Here is a 12,186-nt window from a genome sequence, read left to right as displayed (position 1 = left end):
CCTCAGGGACACCATATCGACACCGAGCTTAGTGCGGACACCCGATCAACACAGCGCGCTGCAGCCCAGAACCCCCGAGCTCACGTGCTCCTCCAACCTCAGCCTCCAAGTAACGTGGATTACAGGCACGCGCCACTGAGCCCGGCGGATTTTTGAGAGATCTGCTCAGCTCTTAAAGAGACGTAGCCAGTGCTGCTATGTTTCCAGTGACCAGATTTGGCACGAAATGATCACTTTAATTCTGATGCTAAATTAACGAGCTAATCAAACACGTTGAGAATGTGGTTTGCTACTTTTGATGAATTCTATGTCATTTTCTTAACTATGCAAATTTCAGAAAAAATAATAGCCATCTTTTTAAAGTATAGTTTTCAAACATTTACGGGTAAAATGATTACAAAACCACTATAACAAAATGAGTTTTAGACATAAAATGAGTCAAGCATGTGCGAGCACAAAAGTCAGACAGGTGCGCTGTAAAAGGTTGGGTCACACTGTATCGCTCGGGCTGCGCTACAGCGTCTGCTCTCAGGTGCGCTCCCACTACTGACCGGTACGGGGGCTTTGACCTGCTCCGTTTCCGACCTGGGCCGGTTCACCCCTCCTCAGGCGACCTGGTGGCTCGAAGCTCCCTCAGGGACACCATATCGACACCGAGCTTAGTGCGGACACCCGATCAACACAGCGCGCTGCAGCCCAGAACCCCCGAGCTCACGTGCTCCTCCAACCTCAGCCTCCAAGTAACGTGGATTACAGGCACGCGCCACTGAGCCCGGCGGATTTGTGAGAGATCTGCTCAGCTCTTAAAGAGACGTAGCCAGTGCTGCTATGTTTCCAGTGACCAGATTTGGCACGAAATGATCACTTTAATTCTGATGCTAAATTAACGAGCTAATCAAACACGTTGAGAATGTGGTTTGCTACTTTTGATGAATTCTATGTCATTTTCTTAACTATGCAAATTTCAGAAAAAATAATAGCCATCTTTTTAAAGTATAGTTTTCAAACATTTACGGGTAAAATGATTACAAAACCACTATAACAAAATGAGTTTTAGACATAAAATGAGTCAAGCATGTGCAAGCACAAAAGTCAGACAGGTGCGCTGTAAAAGGTTGGGTCACACTGTATCGCTCGGGCTGCGCTCCAGCGTCTGCTCTCAGGTGCGCTCCCACTACTGACCGGTACGGGGGCTTTGACCTGCTCCGTTTCCGACCTGGGCCGGTTCACCCCTCCTCAGGCGACCTGGTGGCTCGAAGCTCCCTCAGGGACACCATTTCGACACCGAGCTTAGTGCGGACACCCGATCAACACAGCGCGCTGCAGCCCAGAACCCCCGAGCTCACGTGCTCCTCCAACCTCAGCCTCCAAGTAACGTGGATTACAGGCACGCGCCACTGAGCCCGGTGGATTTGTGAGAGATCTGCTCAGCTCTTAAAGAGACGTAGCCAGTGCTGCTATGTTTCCAATGACCAGATTTGGCACGAAATGATCACTTTAATTCTGATGCTAAATTAACGAGCTAATCAAACACGTTGAGAATGTGGTTTGCTACTTTTGATGAATTCTATGTCATTTTCTTAACTATGCAAATTTCAGAAAAAATAATAGCCATCTTTTTAAAGTATAGTTTTCAAACATTTACGGGTAAAATGATTACAAAACCACTATAACAAAATGAGTTTTAGACAAAAAATGAGTCAAGCGTGTGCGAGCACAAAAGTCAGACAGGTGCGCTGTAAAAGGTTGGGTCACACTGTATCGCTCAGGCTGCGCTACAGCGTCTGCTCTCAGGTGCGCTCCCACTACTGACCGGTACGGGGGCTTTGACCTGCTCCGTTTCCGACCTGGGCCGGTTGACCCCTCCTCAGGCGACCTGGTGGCTCGAAGCTCCCTCAGGGACACCATATCGACACCGAGCTTAGTGCGGACACCCGATCAACACAGCGCGCTGCAGCCCAGAACCCCCGAGCTCACGTGCTCCTCCAACCTCAGCCTCCAAGTAACGTGGATTACAGGCACGCGCCACTGAGCCCGGCGGATTTGTGAGAGATCTGCTCAGCTCTTAAAGAGACGTAGCCAGTGCTGCTATGTTTCCAGTGACCAGATTTGGCACGAAATGATCACTTTAATTCTGATGCTAAATTAACGAGCTAATCAAACACGTTGAGAATGTGGTTTGCTACTTTTGATGAATTCTATGTCATTTTCTTAACTATGCAAATTTCAGAAAAAATAATAGCCATCTTTTTAAAGTATAGTTTTCAAACATTTACGGGTAAAATGATTACAAAACCACTATAACAAAATGAGTTTTAGACATAAAATGAGTCAAGCATGTGCAAGCACAAAAGTCAGACAGGTGCGCTGTAAAAGGTTGGGTCACACTGTATCGCTCGGGCTGCGCTCCAGCGTCTGCTCTCAGGTGCGCTCCCACTACTGACCGGTACGGGGGCTTTGACCTGCTCCGTTTCCGACCTGGGCCGGTTCACCCCTCCTCAGGCGACCTGGTGGCTCGAAGCTCCCTCAGGGACACCATTTCGACACCGAGCTTAGTGCGGACACCCGATCAACACAGCGCGCTGCAGCCCAGAACCCCCGAGCTCACGTGCTCCTCCAACCTCAGCCTCCAAGTAACGTGGATTACAGGCACGCGCCACTGAGCCCGGCGGATTTGTGAGAGATCTGCTCAGCTCTTAAAGAGACGTAGCCAGTGCTGCTATGTTTCCAATGACCAGATTTGGCACGAAATGATCACTTTAATTCTGATGCTAAATTAACGAGCTAATCAAACACGTTGAGAATGTGGTTTGCTACTTTTGATGAATTCTATGTCATTTTCTTAACTATGCAAATTTCAGAAAAAATAATAGCCATCTTTTTAAAGTATAGTTTTCAAACATTTACGGGTAAAATGATTACAAAACCACTATAACAAAATGAGTTTTAGACAAAAAATGAGTCAAGCGTGTGCGAGCACAAAAGTCAGACAGGTGCGCTGTAAAAGGTTGGGTCACACTGTATCGCTCAGGCTGCGCTACAGCGTCTGCTCTCAGGTGCGCTCCCACTACTGACCGGTACGGGGGCTTTGACCTGCTCCGTTTCCGACCTGGGCCGGTTGACCCCTCCTCAGGCGACCTGGTGGCTCGAAGCTCCCTCAGGGACACCATATCGACACCGAGCTTAGTGCGGACACCCGATCAACACAGCGCGCTGCAGCCCAGAACCCCCGAGCTCACGTGCTCCTCCAACCTCAGCCTCCAAGTAACGTGGATTACAGGCACGCGCCACTGAGCCCGGCGGATTTGTGAGAGATCTGCTCAGCTCTTAAAGAGACGTAGCCAGTGCTGCTATGTTTCCAATGACCAGATTTGGCACGAAATGATCACTTTAATTCTGATGCTAAATTAACGAGCTAATCAAACACGTTGAGAATGTGGTTTGCTACTTTTGATGAATTCTATGTCATTTTCTTAACTATGCAAATTTCAGAAAAAATAATAGCCATCTTTTTAAAGTATAGTTTTCAAACATTTACGGGTAAAATGATTACAAAACCACTATAACAAAATGAGTTTTAGACAAAAAATGAGTCAAGCGTGTGCGAGCACAAAAGTCAGACAGGTGCGCTGTAAAAGGTTGGGTCACACTGTATCGCTCAGGCTGCGCTACAGCGTCTGCTCTCAGGTGCGCTCCCACTACTGACCGGTACGGGGGCTTTGACCTGCTCCGTTTCCGACCTGGGCCGGTTGACCCCTCCTCAGGCGACCTGGTGGCTCGAAGCTCCCTCAGGGACACCATATCGACACCGAGCTTAGTGCGGACACCCGATCAACACAGCGCGCTGCAGCCCAGAACCCCCGAGCTCACGTGCTCCTCCAACCTCAGCCTCCAAGTAACGTGGATTACAGGCACGCGCCACTGAGCCCGGCGGATTTGTGAGAGATCTGCTCAGCTCTTAAAGAGACGTAGCCAGTGCTGCTATGTTTCCAGTGACCAGATTTGGCACGAAATGATCACTTTAATTCTGATGCTAAATTAACGAGCTAATCAAACACGTTGAGAATGTGGTTTGCTACTTTTGATGAATTCTATGTCATTTTCTTAACTATGCAAATTTCAGAAAAAATAATAGCCATCTTTTTAAAGTATAGTTTTCAAACATTTACGGGTAAAATGATTACAAAACCACTATAACAAAATGAGTTTTAGACATAAAATGAGTCAAGCATGTGCAAGCACAAAAGTCAGACAGGTGCGCTGTAAAAGGTTGGGTCACACTGTATCGCTCGGGCTGCGCTCCAGCGTCTGCTCTCAGGTGCGCTCCCACTACTGACCGGTACGGGGGCTTTGACCTGCTCCGTTTCCGACCTGGGCCGGTTCACCCCTCCTCAGGCGACCTGGTGGCTCGAAGCTCCCTCAGGGACACCATTTCGACACCGAGCTTAGTGCGGACACCCGATCAACACAGCGCGCTGCAGCCCAGAACCCCCGAGCTCACGTGCTCCTCCAACCTCAGCCTCCAAGTAACGTGGATTACAGGCACGCGCCACTGAGCCCGGCGGATTTGTGAGAGATCTGCTCAGCTCTTAAAGAGACGTAGCCAGTGCTGCTATGTTTCCAATGACCAGATTTGGCACGAAATGATCACTTTAATTCTGATGCTAAATTAACGAGCTAATCAAACACGTTGAGAATGTGGTTTGCTACTTTTGATGAATTCTATGTCATTTTCTTAACTATGCAAATTTCAGAAAAAATAATAGCCATCTTTTTAAAGTATAGTTTTCAAACATTTACGGGTAAAATGATTACAAAACCACTATAACAAAATGAGTTTTAGACAAAAAATGAGTCAAGCGTGTGCGAGCACAAAAGTCAGACAGGTGCGCTGTAAAAGGTTGGGTCACACTGTATCGCTCAGGCTGCGCTACAGCGTCTGCTCTCAGGTGCGCTCCCACTACTGACCGGTACGGGGGCTTTGACCTGCTCCGTTTCCGACCTGGGCCGGTTGACCCCTCCTCAGGCGACCTGGTGGCTCGAAGCTCCCTCAGGGACACCATATCGACACCGAGCTTAGTGCGGACACCCGATCAACACAGCGCGCTGCAGCCCAGAACCCCCGAGCTCACGTGCTCCTCCAACCTCAGCCTCCAAGTAACGTGGATTACAGGCACGCGCCACTGAGCCCGGCGGATTTGTGAGAGATCTGCTCAGCTCTTAAAGAGACGTAGCCAGTGCTGCTATGTTTCCAGTGACCAGATTTGGCACGAAATGATCACTTTAATTCTGATGCTAAATTAACGAGCTAATCAAACACGTTGAGAATGTGGTTTGCTACTTTTGATGAATTCTATGTCATTTTCTTAACTATGCAAATTTCAGAAAAAATAATAGCCATCTTTTTAAAGTATAGTTTTCAAACATTTACGGGTAAAATGATTACAAAACCACTATAACAAAATGAGTTTTAGACATAAAATGAGTCAAGCATGTGCAAGCACAAAAGTCAGACAGGTGCGCTGTAAAAGGTTGGGTCACACTGTATCGCTCGGGCTGCGCTCCAGCGTCTGCTCTCAGGTGCGCTCCCACTACTGACCGGTACGGGGGCTTTGACCTGCTCCGTTTCCGACCTGGGCCGGTTCACCCCTCCTCAGGCGACCTGGTGGCTCGAAGCTCCCTCAGGGACACCATTTCGACACCGAGCTTAGTGCGGACACCCGATCAACACAGCGCGCTGCAGCCCAGAACCCCCGAGCTCACGTGCTCCTCCAACCTCAGCCTCCAAGTAACGTGGATTACAGGCACGCGCCACTGAGCCCGGCGGATTTGTGAGAGATCTGCTCAGCTCTTAAAGAGACGTAGCCAGTGCTGCTATGTTTCCAATGACCAGATTTGGCACGAAATGATCACTTTAATTCTGATGCTAAATTAACGAGCTAATCAAACACGTTGAGAATGTGGTTTGCTACTTTTGATGAATTCTATGTCATTTTCTTAACTATGCAAATTTCAGAAAAAATAATAGCCATCTTTTTAAAGTATAGTTTTCAAACATTTACGGGTAAAATGATTACAAAACCACTATAACAAAATGAGTTTTAGACAAAAAATGAGTCAAGCGTGTGCGAGCACAAAAGTCAGACAGGTGCGCTGTAAAAGGTTGGGTCACACTGTATCGCTCAGGCTGCGCTACAGCGTCTGCTCTCAGGTGCGCTCCCACTACTGACCGGTACGGGGGCTTTGACCTGCTCCGTTTCCGACCTGGGCCGGTTGACCCCTCCTCAGGCGACCTGGTGGCTCGAAGCTCCCTCAGGGACACCATATCGACACCGAGCTTAGTGCGGACACCCGATCAACACAGCGCGCTGCAGCCCAGAACCCCCGAGCTCACGTGCTCCTCCAACCTCAGCCTCCAAGTAACGTGGATTACAGGCACGCGCCACTGAGCCCGGCGGATTTGTGAGAGATCTGCTCAGCTCTTAAAGAGACGTAGCCAGTGCTGCTATGTTTCCAGTGACCAGATTTGGCACGAAATGATCACTTTAATTCTGATGCTAAATTAACGAGCTAATCAAACACGTTGAGAATGTGGTTTGCTACTTTTGATGAATTCTATGTCATTTTCTTAACTATGCAAATTTCAGAAAAAATAATAGCCATCTTTTTAAAGTATAGTTTTCAAACATTTACGGGTAAAATGATTACAAAACCACTATAACAAAATGAGTTTTAGACATAAAATGAGTCAAGCATGTGCAAGCACAAAAGTCAGACAGGTGCGCTGTAAAAGGTTGGGTCACACTGTATCACTCGGGCTGCGCTCCAGCGTCTGCTCTCAGGTGCGCTCCCACTACTGACCGGTACGGGGGCTTTGACCTGCTCCGTTTCCGACCTGGGCCGGTTCACCCCTCCTCAGGCGACCTGGTGGCTCGAAGCTCCCTCAGGGACACCATTTCGACACCGAGCTTAGTGCGGACACCCGATCAACACAGCGCGCTGCAGCCCAGAACCCCCGAGCTCACGTGCTCCTCCAACCTCAGCCTCCAAGTAACGTGGATTACAGGCACGCGCCACTGAGCCCGGCGGATTTGTGAGAGATCTGCTCAGCTCTTAAAGAGACGTAGCCAGTGCTGCTATGTTTCCAATGACCAGATTTGGCACGAAATGATCACTTTAATTCTGATGCTAAATTAACGAGCTAATCAAACACGTTGAGAATGTGGTTTGCTACTTTTGATGAATTCTATGTCATTTTCTTAACTATGCAAATTTCAGAAAAAATAATAGCCATCTTTTTAAAGTATAGTTTTCAAACATTTACGGGTAAAATGATTACAAAACCACTATAACAAAATGAGTTTTAGACAAAAAATGAGTCAAGCGTGTGCGAGCACAAAAGTCAGACAGGTGCGCTGTAAAAGGTTGGGTCACACTGTATCGCTCAGGCTGCGCTACAGCGTCTGCTCTCAGGTGCGCTCCCACTACTGACCGGTACGGGGGCTTTGACCTGCTCCGTTTCCGACCTGGGCCGGTTGACCCCTCCTCAGGCGACCTGGTGGCTCGAAGCTCCCTCAGGGACACCATATCGACACCGAGCTTAGTGCGGACACCCGATCAACACAGCGCGCTGCAGCCCAGAACCCCCGAGCTCACGTGCTCCTCCAACCTCAGCCTCCAAGTAACGTGGATTACAGGCACGCGCCACTGAGCCCGGCGGATTTGTGAGAGATCTGCTCAGCTCTTAAAGAGACGTAGCCAGTGCTGCTATGTTTCCAGTGACCAGATTTGGCACGAAATGATCACTTTAATTCTGATGCTAAATTAACGAGCTAATCAAACACGTTGAGAATGTGGTTTGCTACTTTTGATGAATTCTATGTCATTTTCTTAACTATGCAAATTTCAGAAAAAATAATAGCCATCTTTTTAAAGTATAGTTTTCAAACATTTACGGGTAAAATGATTACAAAACCACTATAACAAAATGAGTTTTAGACATAAAATGAGTCAAGCATGTGCAAGCACAAAAGTCAGACAGGTGCGCTGTAAAAGGTTGGGTCACACTGTATCGCTCGGGCTGCGCTCCAGCGTCTGCTCTCAGGTGCGCTCCCACTACTGACCGGTACGGGGGCTTTGACCTGCTCCGTTTCCGACCTGGGCCGGTTCACCCCTCCTCAGGCGACCTGGTGGCTCGAAGCTCCCTCAGGGACACCATTTCGACACCGAGCTTAGTGCGGACACCCGATCAACACAGCGCGCTGCAGCCCAGAACCCCCGAGCTCACGTGCTCCTCCAACCTCAGCCTCCAAGTAACGTGGATTACAGGCACGCGCCACTGAGCCCGGCGGATTTGTGAGAGATCTGCTCAGCTCTTAAAGAGACGTAGCCAGTGCTGCTATGTTTCCAATGACCAGATTTGGCACGAAATGATCACTTTAATTCTGATGCTAAATTAACGAGCTAATCAAACACGTTGAGAATGTGGTTTGCTACTTTTGATGAATTCTATGTCATTTTCTTAACTATGCAAATTTCAGAAAAAATAATAGCCATCTTTTTAAAGTATAGTTTTCAAACATTTACGGGTAAAATGATTACAAAACCACTATAACAAAATGAGTTTTAGACAAAAAATGAGTCAAGCGTGTGCGAGCACAAAAGTCAGACAGGTGCGCTGTAAAAGGTTGGGTCACACTGTATCGCTCAGGCTGCGCTACAGCGTCTGCTCTCAGGTGCGCTCCCACTACTGACCGGTACGGGGGCTTTGACCTGCTCCGTTTCCGACCTGGGCCGGTTGACCCCTCCTCAGGCGACCTGGTGGCTCGAAGCTCCCTCAGGGACACCATATCGACACCGAGCTTAGTGCGGACACCCGATCAACACAGCGCGCTGCAGCCCAGAACCCCCGAGCTCACGTGCTCCTCCAACCTCAGCCTCCAAGTAACGTGGATTACAGGCACGCGCCACTGAGCCCGGCGGATTTGTGAGAGATCTGCTCAGCTCTTAAAGAGACGTAGCCAGTGCTGCTATGTTTCCAGTGACCAGATTTGGCACGAAATGATCACTTTAATTCTGATGCTAAATTAACGAGCTAATCAAACACGTTGAGAATGTGGTTTGCTACTTTTGATGAATTCTATGTCATTTTCTTAACTATGCAAATTTCAGAAAAAATAATAGCCATCTTTTTAAAGTATAGTTTTCAAACATTTACGGGTAAAATGATTACAAAACCACTATAACAAAATGAGTTTTAGACATAAAATGAGTCAAGCATGTGCAAGCACAAAAGTCAGACAGGTGCGCTGTAAAAGGTTGGGTCACACTGTATCGCTCGGGCTGCGCTCCAGCGTCTGCTCTCAGGTGCGCTCCCACTACTGACCGGTACGGGGGCTTTGACCTGCTCCGTTTCCGACCTGGGCCGGTTCACCCCTCCTCAGGCGACCTGGTGGCTCGAAGCTCCCTCAGGGACACCATTTCGACACCGAGCTTAGTGCGGACACCCGATCAACACAGCGCGCTGCAGCCCAGAACCCCCGAGCTCACGTGCTCCTCCAACCTCAGCCTCCAAGTAACGTGGATTACAGGCACGCGCCACTGAGCCCGGCGGATTTGTGAGAGATCTGCTCAGCTCTTAAAGAGACGTAGCCAGTGCTGCTATGTTTCCAATGACCAGATTTGGCACGAAATGATCACTTTAATTCTGATGCTAAATTAACGAGCTAATCAAACACGTTGAGAATGTGGTTTGCTACTTTTGATGAATTCTATGTCATTTTCTTAACTATGCAAATTTCAGAAAAAATAATAGCCATCTTTTTAAAGTATAGTTTTCAAACATTTACGGGTAAAATGATTACAAAACCACTATAACAAAATGAGTTTTAGACAAAAAATGAGTCAAGCGTGTGCGAGCACAAAAGTCAGACAGGTGCGCTGTAAAAGGTTGGGTCACACTGTATCGCTCAGGCTGCGCTACAGCGTCTGCTCTCAGGTGCGCTCCCACTACTGACCGGTACGGGGGCTTTGACCTGCTCCGTTTCCGACCTGGGCCGGTTGACCCCTCCTCAGGCGACCTGGTGGCTCGAAGCTCCCTCAGGGACACCATATCGACACCGAGCTTAGTGCGGACACCCGATCAACACAGCGCGCTGCAGCCCAGAACCCCCGAGCTCACGTGCTCCTCCAACCTCAGCCTCCAAGTAACGTGGATTACAGGCACGCGCCACTGAGCCCGGCGGATTTGTGAGAGATCTGCTCAGCTCTTAAAGAGACGTAGCCAGTGCTGCTATGTTTCCAGTGACCAGATTTGGCACGAAATGATCACTTTAATTCTGATGCTAAATTAACGAGCTAATCAAACACGTTGAGAATGTGGTTTGCTACTTTTGATGAATTCTATGTCATTTTCTTAACTATGCAAATTTCAGAAAAAATAATAGCCATCTTTTTAAAGTATAGTTTTCAAACATTTACGGGTAAAATGATTACAAAACCACTATAACAAAATGAGTTTTAGACATAAAATGAGTCAAGCATGTGCAAGCACAAAAGTCAGACAGGTGCGCTGTAAAAGGTTGGGTCACACTGTATCGCTCGGGCTGCGCTCCAGCGTCTGCTCTCAGGTGCGCTCCCACTACTGACCGGTACGGGGGCTTTGACCTGCTCCGTTTCCGACCTGGGCCGGTTCACCCCTCCTCAGGCGACCTGGTGGCTCGAAGCTCCCTCAGGGACACCATTTCGACACCGAGCTTAGTGCGGACACCCGATCAACACAGCGCGCTGCAGCCCAGAACCCCCGAGCTCACGTGCTCCTCCAACCTCAGCCTCCAAGTAACGTGGATTACAGGCACGCGCCACTGAGCCCGGCGGATTTGTGAGAGATCTGCTCAGCTCTTAAAGAGACGTAGCCAGTGCTGCTATGTTTCCAATGACCAGATTTGGCACGAAATGATCACTTTAATTCTGATGCTAAATTAACGAGCTAATCAAACACGTTGAGAATGTGGTTTGCTACTTTTGATGAATTCTATGTCATTTTCTTAACTATGCAAATTTCAGAAAAAATAATAGCCATCTTTTTAAAGTATAGTTTTCAAACATTTACGGGTAAAATGATTACAAAACCACTATAACAAAATGAGTTTTAGACAAAAAATGAGTCAAGCGTGTGCGAGCACAAAAGTCAGACAGGTGCGCTGTAAAAGGTTGGGTCACACTGTATCGCTCAGGCTGCGCTACAGCGTCTGCTCTCAGGTGCGCTCCCACTACTGACCGGTACGGGGGCTTTGACCTGCTCCGTTTCCGACCTGGGCCGGTTGACCCCTCCTCAGGCGACCTGGTGGCTCGAAGCTCCCTCAGGGACACCATATCGACACCGAGCTTAGTGCGGACACCCGATCAACACAGCGCGCTGCAGCCCAGAACCCCCGAGCTCACGTGCTCCTCCAACCTCAGCCTCCAAGTAACGTGGATTACAGGCACGCGCCACTGAGCCCGGCGGATTTGTGAGAGATCTGCTCAGCTCTTAAAGAGACGTAGCCAGTGCTGCTATGTTTCCAGTGACCAGATTTGGCACGAAATGATCACTTTAATTCTGATGCTAAATTAACGAGCTAATCAAACACGTTGAGAATGTGGTTTGCTACTTTTGATGAATTCTATGTCATTTTCTTAACTATGCAAATTTCTGAAAAAATAATAGCCATCTTTTTAAAGTATAGTTTTCAAACATTTACGGGTAAAATGATTACAAAACCACTATAACAAAATGAGTTTTAGACATAAAATGAGTCAAGCATGTGCAAGCACAAAAGTCAGACAGGTGCGCTGTAAAAGGTTGGGTCACACTGTATCGCTCGGGCTGCGCTCCAGCGTCTGCTCTCAGGTGCGCTCCCACTACTGACCGGTACGGGGGCTTTGACCTGCTCCGTTTCCGACCTGGGCCGGTTCACCCCTCCTCAGGCGACCTGGTGGCTCGAAGCTCCCTCAGGGACACCATTTCGACACCGAGCTTAGTGCGGACACGCGATCAACACAGCGCGCTGCAGCCCAGAACCCCCGAGCTCACGTGCTCCTCCAACCTCAGCCTCCAAGTAACGTGGATTACAGGCACGCGCCACTGAGCCCGGCGGATTTGTGAGAGATCTGCTCAGCTCTTAAAGAGACGTAGCCAGTGCTGCT

This window comes from Brachyhypopomus gauderio, unplaced genomic scaffold, assembly GCF_052324685.1.
Source record: "Brachyhypopomus gauderio isolate BG-103 unplaced genomic scaffold, BGAUD_0.2 sc124, whole genome shotgun sequence".
Taxonomy (NCBI): Eukaryota; Metazoa; Chordata; class Actinopteri; order Gymnotiformes; family Hypopomidae; genus Brachyhypopomus; species Brachyhypopomus gauderio.
The sequence above is the reverse complement of the archived record's forward strand: the minus strand, read 5'-3'. Positions refer to the sequence as shown.